Below are 12,762 nucleotides of genomic sequence, written 5' to 3'. Positions count from 1 at the left end.
TTCTCTGGAATCTATTGCTTCTTATAAATTGTTGTATCTGGTATAATAGTATCTTTACATGTAGATTTTTTTTTAAAAAAAGGTGTAGCTGCTATTAACATACAAGCAATGACTTATGTTTATTTTGCTATTACTGATTTGTATTAACAGTAAATTCTAGATATAGCTCATAATTTTAAGTGGATTTACAGTAGGTGTTCATTTTAGAAACTAGAAGAGTTTTTAGGAATCTTTTGGACAAAATTGTGCAGTTCATTTGAGAAAACTGAAATTCCTTAGTCCTCCACTTTTCTGTGCAAATATTATTCATTATTCATTGAAATTCATATTTCATTTAGTTGCTCATTATGTAACAGTAGCTGATACACTCTTTGACTTCAAATAAATAAATAAATAATAAACTCAAATATCTCCCCTGAGATGCTATTATTTATTGTCTGCAGTTAACTGACCAATGCCTTCTCTCAAATTCTGAATAAATCTCATTTAGAATATTACTGTATATTGGATTTTTAGAGAAAACTAGCTAACTAATGCTCTGTTTAAAGCCAGGAATGAAATTCTCAGCAAACATAGTTAATGTGTATACAGTATACGGATTCTTGGCTATCTCTGTTTCCTCTTGTCCATCTGTTTCTATGGCATTGAGCCTGCTCCTTGGAGCATAGGATCCAAATAATAACAGATTTAATTTGACAGCATCTAGTATTGCCAAGCCTGACTTTGCTTCAGGAGGTGCCTCTCTGGAGGGCATAGTAACACTTTCATTTCTTAATATCTCACCTAAGAATTAGTATGGTTGTTGGTAGGTACTATCAGCAGAGCAGAAATCAGTGCTAGACTAGAAATTGAGAAAGACAGTTCAGAACCTATATACTCCAGTGTTATAGTATATGAGAAAATGCTTCTAATTTTTCTCCCCCCTTCTCACTCTCTGTCTTTTCTCTAGCCTCAAAAGATTTCCTCTACCAATCATAATATTTCATATTTTCTGTTGGGGAGGACATATTCAATTTTCCTAATTTGGAAAAGGGGGAAAGATTATAGAGTTTAAATGTATTACTGTAGGAATTACAGAGCAGCAGTTATGCCAAATTTCAATTTCTGACTGAATATTTGTTTGTTTGTTTGTTTATTATATCCTGCTTTCTTTATTATTTTTTATAAACAACTCAAAGCATAACACATCTTAGTGAAAGAGAAAGACTTATCTGCATCCACCCCCTTCTTATGTCCATATTAGAAGGGGGAATTTATTATTTATTTATTTTATAGCTCACCTTTTATTATTTTTATAAACATCTCAGGTGGCGAATATATTTAATACACCTTTTTCCCCACTGTGAATGGAAAGCCCTGTGAGGTGAATTGGGCTGAGAGAGAATGACTGGCCTAATGTCACCCAACTGGTTTTCATGGCCAGGTAGAGGGGGAACTAGAATGCCCGGGCTCCCAATTTCTAGCCTGATCCTTAACCACTAGAACAAACTGGCTCTCTCTCTGTCTCTCTTTTATTCCTAACCCTAACCCTACACTGTATATAAGATATTGATTCTCAGTTACAATAATTTCTGAAAATAATTGTTGGAGTCATAATCTCTGGCATCTCTTTGGTATTATAATTTGAAATTCCACCTATCCATAAATTGGTCTTGGATTTTCAGGCTGAATCATTTTCCAGAAACTGTAGTAGCATTTCTTTCAAATAGATAGGTGCCTAGCTGAATGGCAACTGTTAAGAAATGTGTCTGAGTCTGGATACAGTGATTTTTTTTTCTAAAAAAAGTCTGTTTTTATTTCCTCGTCCCTTCCACATTACAGACCCTCTTTATCTTTTGATGATAGCTTCCATTCTCTATCAAGTGCCCTCAAACAAAAGTTAGGGCTAACTTACTATAAAGAATGTAATCATTAACTGAAAGAATTACAGTACATTGCCACTAGTGCAAAGCCTCCCCACTGGCAAACTCTTGAGGACTTATAGATTTCCCAGGTGAGTTCAGGGACAATTATCCCTAAATATGAAGGATAATTTTGTGCAAATTTATAATCCCAGAGGAAAACACACTAGTCAGAATTTGCAAGAAATTCAGCCCATAGGGCTCTTGGAAATCACTGTAGTTTATGGTAAAGTAGTTCTTAGCTGCTGATATTTAAAGTTTCCCATACAAATATTTTAAAATCATTTCACAATCCTGTTTTCTCAGAAACAGCAAAACTGTTTGTAGAGGGAAAAAATGAATAAAAAGATAAACCATTGGGAAACAGAATAGTAAATTATGGAAGAGTGGTTGAAAATGATTTTTGTTCTCATTCTTTATTCATGTTAGTCATACCTTATATTACTGGCATGACTTGTTTACTTAATCATGGCTTTTCTGGTGTTGTGTGGTAGAACTCCAAATAGAAGTAAAACTACACTTACATCACTATCTAGTAGAAATCATTAAAAAATAATTGAAAGCATCAGAAAGAAAAATTACATCTGCTAAAAAGATAATCATAGATAAGGTATATAAAACCTTAGTAATATATTGGCTAAATATAAATCAGTGATTTAGCAGCTGGTTGGTGTTCTATCTACTTACTGCTGTTTGAATTAGTCTTTGAAAATTGATAACATTTTAATGTAATTTTGATTGCCTTCTTCTGGAGGTCAGTCTAACAAGAGTATTGCATGATGCTAAATTACTCTTCTCATAAGAAATGGATATAATTAAAGCTCAAGTACTTAGTGTTTTTGATTAAGGGAATTGTGAAAAGGGCTTACACTTAGAAAAAAACTTGATTTCATAGAATTTACCCTGGCTTTAATATGCTAGTACTTAACCTCTTCATTCCAATCTCTTTTGTCACTAGAGAACAGAACCAACTGGAATAAACATGTTGATGTGTTTTCCAGCCATGCCTGTCTCTTCCCAGCTTGAGTTCTTCTCACTGAGAAGAAATAAGCCAGCCTTGCCATCATCCTCCTTCCTAAAAATAATCCCCAAACGTAATTCCTCCTAGACAGTCTTCTTGAGTTTGGTGGTCTCAGGAACACGTTAAGTCTATGTGAAAGTTAGGACAATGTGATACAAATACTACTGCCTTTATAGTTCAATGCTTTGAATATGATTTTCAAGTCAAATGTAGGTTAGCAGTATTTATTGAAGAATGTTACCAATTTTGTTGGTGTAGTGATTAGGGACCAGGGCGACAGCACAGTTTCAAATCTTTGCACATCCATAAAATTTGTTGAATAATTGAAAGTTTCAGTTTAACTTTCCACATACTCTTGTGATAAGTGATTGAAAAGAGTGCTCATGAACATTTTCTTGGGTTTCTTGGAGGGAAGATAGGATACAGATATAAATGAACACAGCAATCAACATTTTCTGCTAGACTGAGATCCCTTGCTCTCAGAAAAGTTCTTGAGGCCATACAGAGCTTCAAAGTATGTCATCCCCATATCACTTTTTTTAAATAAATAAAAAATAAAATAGAAATCTCAGTAGCCTTCCAGAACTTGCAAGATTACTTTCATGAAATCTTGTACAAGAAAACCAAAATCTTTTAAGATCTGACATAGTATTTAATAAGAACTCAGCTGTTTTATATGAGGTCTCAGAGCAAGATAGCTGAATTGTCATAAGCTTTAATGACTGTAAATACCTGGGCCACTGTTTGAGCTGTTATGGTGCTTACGGAGGCAAGGTTACTGAACATTTTTATATGACGTTCTAAGTTTTAATTAATATTAACATAATTAAATTCAATTATTTTTAATTAAAATTATTTAAATAGTACCAAAAGTCCCTCTGATCAATGCACTGAGCAGCTGTAAACTGGCACAAAAATGGTCTCAGATTATTTGTTGAACCATACAGAGTTGTTTAATATTAACTATATTGATCCCAAACACTAAATACAGTATATCTCAAATGTTCTGACATCTATAATTTTCTGAATTATTTGCCCACACATACTGTATTTCATTTGACTCTGTGAAAAGGCTTCCCAATTATTCATCATTAATTAATTTATTAAAGTTTAAACATTTAAACATTTATATAGCTTCCCGTCCCAATCATCTCAATTTTCTAGTCATCTCTCTCTCTGTATATATATATATATATATATATATATATATATATATATATATATATATATATATATGTATGTATGTGTATGTATGTATGTATATATATATATATAATCCCAGCCCATATTTAAGGCCACTATAATTTAAATTTAAGCCTTCATAAATATTCAAGTGGGAATTGAAATGTGTGAGAAGTACAGAAGAGAAGTTGCTTTCATACGGTATTCTTCCTTTCAGTCCATTAATTCTAAGATAAAAGTACTTGTTTCCACTCATAAATCTATTTGTATAGAATCATTGAATATGAGATGGGCAGCAAATAAAAGTTATAAATAAAGTAATAATAAATAAATATGTATCATACTCTGGTTTGCAGGCAGTAAAATCATTTGGTTATTCACCATCATTAACTTTATATTGTATTTATTGTATTGTATTGTATTTATGTAACAAAGATAAAAAGCTTTAACTTTATGCTATATGCTATATGAAAATCCAAACAAAGTCAATATGTGAATATTGTGATATTTCATTCTAATAAGCCACTGTTTTTGTATAAGAAATACATATATCTTTCAGGAATCTCCTGTAATAATAAAATGCCACTTTTCTACTCCTGTTGACAAAATTATATAAAACTTATGAGTAAGAATGAGCAGTGAAGTTTTTGTTCTTATATCACATCTACTATTGTGGGCAAAGAAAAACAGTGGTGTATCAGACAACGTTCCCTTTTTTTCTTGCTCTGTGGGGACACTGAAATGCTAGAATAAGCTTATAAAGGCTTTCTGCCAGGAATCATTTGGTGCACGGAAGTGTTAAAATACTGTCAATTGATCAATCAATCAATCAATCAATCAATCATCCTTGCAGTAAAACTGTCCTCTCTGATTCTTTTTCAACCGCTTTCACAAGCCATGTCCAAGAATATGAAAATGTGAGACATGAGAAGTTTAAAATTTCTTGACTTTCAAAGATAAAAGTATTTGAAATGTTGTTTAAGCTTAAAGATATATCTCCATCAACTTCCAGCATGATCTAATAGTACCTCAAAAATTATAACTGAATGCTGGAAAAACCTAGGTTCATGTCCTTAATAAATTAATAAATACATAATATTCTGTTCTTGTAATGATTGGAACCGAATAATATATGGATCCAGATAAACTAAAAATATTACTGTGATTTCTCTTCAGATAACTGAAATTAACCCTTTTTAAGCTGTGTGTGGGTTGCAGGCATTTTAATTTATTACATTAAATATATTTATGCTAACTTTCTTTTTCTGGAAATATCAGAGTAATATATTTTTTATTGAAAAGTTTTACAAAGTTTTAATGAAACCCCCCCTCCCCACCAACCCTCCCCCCTTCCCTGCCGCCCTGGACTTCCCAAAGCAGAATACAGGGTATTACATATAGCAATCTTAAGCAAACATATGCTAAATATCTAATACAATGTTAACAAACCTTCCACTCTTTAACTCCCTTATAACAAAACTAAAATAATTATAATGACACTTCTATAATTATTAAAAATTATTCATATGCTATAATATATAGTCATGCTTAATATAATAATTAAATTAAATAATTAATTAAAATGCTAATTTATCCTGCTAGCAATATAATGTTTAATATCATCCAACAAAAATAAAGTCTTATCTGTACAATACGATACAAATATCATATATAGCTACTGGCTTTAGAAAAAGCAGAAGAACAAGATGCATTATTGGTGATATATGTTGGAAGATTGAGAAAGCTAAAGAATATCAAAAGGTAGTCAATATATGCTTCATTAATTATAGAAAGGCGTCCCATTGTATCAGTGTTATCGTTGATGATCAACCATCATCAATCTACGGAGCATCCTTATGAAAATAGGAATCACAGAATATTTTACTATCCTCATAAAAAGGGTATATACAGAGCAGAAAGGTACAATCAGCTCTTAGAGTCAGTTACGCAGCTTTTCTTCTTCAAATATATTTATGTATAGGTTTCTTAGCTAGGTTTTTTTTATCATTTTTTAATGTTTTAACTTTTAATGTTTTTAATATTTTAACATTCAAATTGTTTTATGATGTTTTAAGCAGCCCAGAGTCACTTGACAAAGAGATGAGATGCATATACATTTAATAAATAAATACATACCTCTTCTAAATATACTATGCTTAGCTGCAGAATTACATTTCTTTATTTATTATTTTGCTTTCTATCAGGCCAAGACCTATATGTGGTTCCAATAGCAAGAGACAGACTAGAAACTAATTTTGTAAGAATTTTAATAGGAAGAAAAACATCGACAGTATCAACATTACCGAGAGTAGACAATCATTGGCTAGGGATATTATAAGTGGATTTATACGCTAAATGTAGAGTTAGGATCAATAGCCTAAAAGGCTCATTTCAACTTTATGATTTTATGGATTTTATGGATCTTGGGTTTTTAAGGGTTTTTTTTGTCTTTGTGGACCAATAAAGCTATAATTGCTATAAATATTTAGACCCTCTAATTAGTTTACTTGGTGGCCAATAATGTTATGTTTGAAAAGCAAGTGTTTTAGGATCCTTTTACTAAGCAGAGGCAGATGTAGTGGTTATTTTGTACACTTCTTTCAACTTACATTGAAACCATATATTCCTTGCTTTCTGCTTTGCATTTGAATTACACTTGATTATGAAGAAGAAATGGACAAAAGGGCATCCACCCAACACACACACACACGTCAATATTATGGTGCACAATATTATGTGCACACAAAATTGGCCCTTTAGCATACTGTCTTGTATTTGAATGTTGTCCATTTCTGTCTTATGGTATGACAAGAAAAGATTTAGATCAGACAGATAATCTAAATCATTAGTTGTAGGTTATAAAAAAACTTTAAGAGACTTCCTGGGTGCACAAATGACACAGCCTACTTTTCAGTCAAGTGAATTTAGAGAGCAGCTAGAACTAACTCCTGGTGTTGTACTCCAGACAATGGGGCTTCAGAAAGAAAAGTTCTTGTTTGGGTAAATGGGTAGCTATTTTGGAGAGCTGACATTCTCTTATGCAGAAGAAACAAAGGTTGTGATTAAATACAAGTTTAGCTTTAAGTTCTGATGACAGAAGAAAGAAAAGGAAGGATGAAATTTAATGCCAAATTGTGTTGGAAATTTCAGGTGAGGAGGGTTTTATGCAGTGGTGGGATTCAAATACTGTATTTTTCCACCTATAAGACATACCCCTGCATAAGACACTCTGGCAAGCGAGTTTCTCCACACTGATCAGCTGTTCGGTGGAGCACCAAACAGCTAAGCTGGCAAATCCAGACGTTTGACTGGCCAACGATCTTGCACCCTCCCCTCTCCCATTAGTGGCAAGCCCACAGGGGCTTGACACCTGCACCAGGCAGCATGGCAACCCACACAGGCATGCCCTGGGCTGCGGAGGTTACCATTATTTTTCCGTGTATAAGATGCTGCACTTGTATAAGACGCACCTGATTTTTGAACAGGGTATTTGCAGGAAAAAATACGGTCTTATACACGGAAAAATATGGTATGTGAGCAACTGGTTCTCTGTGTGGATGCTGCTTCTGGAAGTCCATTCTGGGCCTGGGCAACAAAAGATTAGCTACTGGTTCTGCTGAAGTGGTGCGAATTGGCTGAATCCCACCACTGGTTCTTTGTCCTCTGGGTCGTCTTTCTGCATTTAATTGATAGAAAATTCAGGGCCTATTTAAATAGTTTATGATATTTTAATTAGTTTTAGGAAAGGATTAAAATGATAGCATTTGACATAAATGTGTAAATCAGCAAGTTTAAATTAAGTTTACTGTGGGCTAGAAATGTATTTAAAGTAAAGAAGATTATTTAAACAGAAAATTATTTGCTGTTTTAATAATTTTATAAATATAATATGATGATTTTATGTTGGATTTAAAAAAGTAAAATGCTATTCTGCATTCTGGCTCCATTCTTCAATGATGTTCTTGTGTCACAGCATATCCTCTCAAAGTCCTTACATGTCACTCAAAAGGGCTGCTATCCAAAACAGGTGCAAATTACCAGCACAAACATTTGTTTGTTTATTTATTTATTTGCCACCCATCTTGTAAATAAATAACGATCATCTGGAAGCAAGTGCATCATGTATCCCTTCCTAGGAGAATGGTGAAAAAAACTCAGATGCCTGAAGTATGGGAAAACAGACCAAAGAGATATATAAATGGGTAGTAGCTGATCAATTAATTGTGTACAGTGCAATTTTGCCCAGCAGCAGAAAGTGTAAAGGCTCCAAAAAAAGAAAATAGAAACTGTATGTATAAGTACATCCAAGTAAGAGTTTTCCATTTTTTCATCCTGGAATCTGGTCAGCTTTAATAGCAAGAGGGCTGAGTATGAATTAGAGTGAGTACTTAGCCTGTTAAACCCATAAAGCTTTATTATAAACTTAATATTATTATTTATTGAGTTGTACATCTTAATTGAAATTCTTGGTCAAAATTAGGGCAAATATTTCATTTAGTAGTGGTAACATATTTTTGCTGTCTTCTGCTGACCAAAGATGTACATCTTTTGATTTCAAGGTTCCTAATCTTAGCTACTTGAGAGTTGCAGATCAAAGCAAATGAGGAACACTACGAAACAAATGTCTCTGTGGAGCAAAAACATGAATAATTCACTGTAAGTAAGATATATAAAAATTCAAGAGACAATTAGATTTTTAAAATGTTGTAACTGTATACGATATAGATAATTACTCTCTGCATCTATTTCTTGATAACTTTCTTTCCAATGAGATAAGTGCATATTGGACAGCAACATCAAGGATTAAATTTCAAAATTAAAAAAGCCATCAATTACATCAGCTAGGTTTATTGATCACCAGCCCCTTCTAAAGTGTTGCAGCTTACATAGCATACATATAAATATTTTTTAAAAAAAATATTAGGATGACAGATTGATGAATGTTTATCCAAGATTAGCCAGAGAACTCTTGATGGGTTCCTAAAGAATCAATAAAATGCAGATAATTTTTGTACTGAAGAGTGTAAAGGCATGATAAGAAATTCGCTACTCTGAAATAAACTGATTTGGTATGTTAAGTACAGAATTACCCACCATACATAGGTACAATCTTGTCTGAAGTCCATTTTTATTAGAAAAAATAAATTAGTAACTTCACAACACTATCCAAAGCTACCAAATAAAACCAGTTTTATATAATTGTGAAATATGTATACAAAAGAGTTATTTGCGCTGGGAAAGACATATAAAAGTTATAATTTGCTGTGACTTAATAATTATTCCTGAATTATCTGAGTCATTTTCCTATACAATTCTCTTATTCTATGAAGTCTTATTATATTCTGTAATTTCATCTTTTGTTCAGCTAATATAATCATATACAGTTACAGTTGGAGTAAGCAATGTTATGCAAAACATAGAAAGGAGTAAGAAATGTTGTTGTTAGCTGCAAAGTCATGTCTGACCCATCGCAACCCTATGGACAACGTTCCTCCAGGCCTTCCTGTCCTCTACCATCTTCTGGAGTCCATTTAAGCTCATGCCTACTGCTTCAGTGACTCCATCCAGACACCTCATTCTCTGTCGTCCCCTTCTCTTGCCCTCAATCTTTCCCAGCATTAGGCTCTTCTCCAGTGAGTCCTTCCTTCTCATTAGGTGGCCAAAGTATTTGAGTTTTAGCTTCAGGATCTGGCCTTCTAAAGAGCAGTCAGGCTTTATCTCCTCTAGGACTGACCGGTTTGATCGCATTGCAGTCCAAGGGACTTGCAGGAGTCTTCTCCAGCACCATAGCTCAAAGGCCTTAATTCTTTGGTGCGCAGCCTTTCTTATGGTCCAGCTTTCACTGCCATACATTGCAACTGGGAAGACCATAGCCTCGACTATATGTACTTTTGTTGACAGAGTGATGTCTCTGCTTTTTAGTGTGCTGTCTAAATTTGCCATGGCTTTCCTCCCAAGGAGCAAGCATCTTTTTTTTGTCTTTTTTTTTAATCTCATTACATCCCGCCCTTCTCTGAAGACTCAGGGTGGCTTACAATATAAAGCACAATGTGCTTAACAATAGCCTTCATTCTATATATATATACTTGCTTATTAGGGCTTTCGCCCCCCCCCCCCAGTGGCATTTTTACAAAGTCAGCTTATTACCCCCAACAATCTGGGTCCTCATTTTACCTACCTGGGAAGGATGGAAGGCTGAGTCAACCTTGAGCCTGGTGGGATGCGAACCTACACTAATTGCAGGCAGCTGGTGTTACTTAAGGAGGCATTAGCCCACTGCTCCACAAAGGCTCTTAATTTCTTGACTGCAGTCCCCATCTGCAGTGATCTTGGAGCCCAGGAAAATAAAATCTGTCACTACCTCCATTTCTTCCCCATCTATTTGCCAGGAATTGAGAGGGCCAGATGCCATGATCTTGGTTTTCTTAATGTTAAGTTTCAACCCAAGTTTTGCACTCTCCTTCTTCACCCGCAACTAGAGGCTCTTTAGTTCTTCTTCACTTTCTGCCATTAGAGTAGTACCATCTGCATATCTTAGGTTGTTGATATTTCTTCCGGCAATCTTAATTCCAACTTTTGATTCCTCTAACCCTGCCTTTCTCATGATGTGCTCTGTATATTACTTAAATAGGCAGGGTGATAGTATACAGCCTTGCTGGACTCCTTTCCCAATTTTGAACCAATCTGTGGTTCCATGTCCAGTTCTCACTGTTGCTTCTTGGCCCACATATAGGTTTCTTAAGAGACAAATAAGATGGTCTGGTACACCCATCTCTTTAAGAACTTGCCACAGTTTGTTATGATCCACACAATCAAAGGCTTTAGCATAGTCAATGAAGCAGAAGTAGATGTTTTTCTGGAACTCTCTAGCTTTCTCCATGATCCAGCGTATGTTGGCAATTTGATCTCTAGTTCCTCTGCCTCTTCAAAATTACATTGGAAATCACATTGGAATTAAACTGATCTTTTCCAATCCTGTGGCCACTGTTGAGTTTTCCAAATTTGCTGGCAAATTGAGTGTAGCTCTTTTACTGCATTGTCTTTTAAGATTTTGAATAGCTCAGCTGGAATGCTGTCACCTCCACTAGCTTTGTTGTTGCTCAGCTTTTCTAAGGCCCACTTCACTTCACATTCTAGGATGTCTGGTTCAAGGTCAGTGACCACCTCATTGTGATTATCAGGGATGTTAAGCTCATTCTTGTATAGTTCTTCTGTGTAATTTTGCCACCTCTTCTTAATCTCTTCTGCCTCTGTTAGGTCCCTGCCATTTTGGTCCTTTATCATGCCCATTTTTGCATGAAACATTCCCTTCATCTCTCCAATTTTCTTGAAAATATCTCTGGTCCTCCCTATTCTATTGTTTTCTTTTATTTCTTTACACTGTTCATTTAAGAAGGCATTCTTATCTCTTCTAGCTATTCTCTGGAATTCTGCATTCAATTGGGCGTATCTTTCTTTTTCTACCTTGCCTTTCACTTCCCTCCTTTCCTCAGCTATTTGCAAAGCCATTTTGCTTTCTTGCATTTCTTTTTCTTTGGGATGGTTTTGGTTGCTACCTGTTCTACAATGTTGCAAACCTCTGTCCATAGTTCTTCAGGCACTCTGTCTATTAGATCTAATTTCTTAAATCTATTTGTCACCTCTACTGTATATTCAACAGGGATATGATTTAATTCATACCTGAGTGGCCTAGTGCTTTTTCCTACTTTCTTCAGTTTAAGTCTAAACTTTGCAATGAGAAGCTCATGGTCTGAGCCACAGTCAGCTCCTGGTCTTGTTTTTACTGAGTGTATAGAGCTTCTCCATCTTTGGCTGCAGAGCATATAGTCAATCTGATTTCTGTGTTGACCGTCTGGTGATGTCCATGTGTATAACCATCTCTTGGGTTGTTGGAAAAGAGTGTTTGCTATGACCATCGTATTCTCTTGACAAAATTCTATCAGCCTGTGCCCTGCTTCATTTTGTACTCCAAGGCCAAACTTGCCTGTTATTCCGGTTATCTTTTGGTTTCCTACTTTAGCACTCCAATCCCCCATGATGATAAGGACATCATTTTTTGGTGTTAGTTCTATAAGGTGCTGTAGGGCTTCATAGAACCAGTCAATTTCATCCTTGGTTTACCTTGGATTCGAACTGAGATCATTCTGTCATTTTGAGGATTGTATCCCAGTATTGCTTTTCCTACTCTTTATTGACTATGAAAGCTACTCCATTTCTTCTGAGGGATTCTTGCCCACAGTAGTATACCTGATGGTCATCTGAATTAAATTCACCCATTCCTGTCCATTATAGTTCGCTGATACCTAAAATGTTGATGTTCAGTCTTGTCATCTCTTATTTGACCACATCCAGCTTTCCTTGATTCATGGATCTTACATTCCAGGTTCCTATGGAGAAAAAATCTTTAGAGCATCGGACTGTCGTTTCACCACCAGACACATCCACAGCTGAGTGTCCTTTCGGCTTTGGCCCAGTCGCTTCATTCTTTCTGGTACTACTAGTACTAGCCCTCTCCTCTTCCCTAGTAGCATATTGGTTGCCTTCTGACCTGAGGGGCTCATCTTCCAGCATCATATCTTTTTGCTTTTTGGTACTGTCCATAGGGTTTTCATGGCAAAGATACTGGAGTGGGTGGCCATTTCCTTCTCCAGTGGATCA

Source organism: Vipera ursinii, assembly GCF_947247035.1.
Source record: "Vipera ursinii genome assembly, chromosome: 5".
NCBI classification, from domain to species: Eukaryota; Metazoa; Chordata; class Lepidosauria; order Squamata; family Viperidae; genus Vipera; species Vipera ursinii.
Note: the sequence above shows the minus strand (reverse complement) of the source record.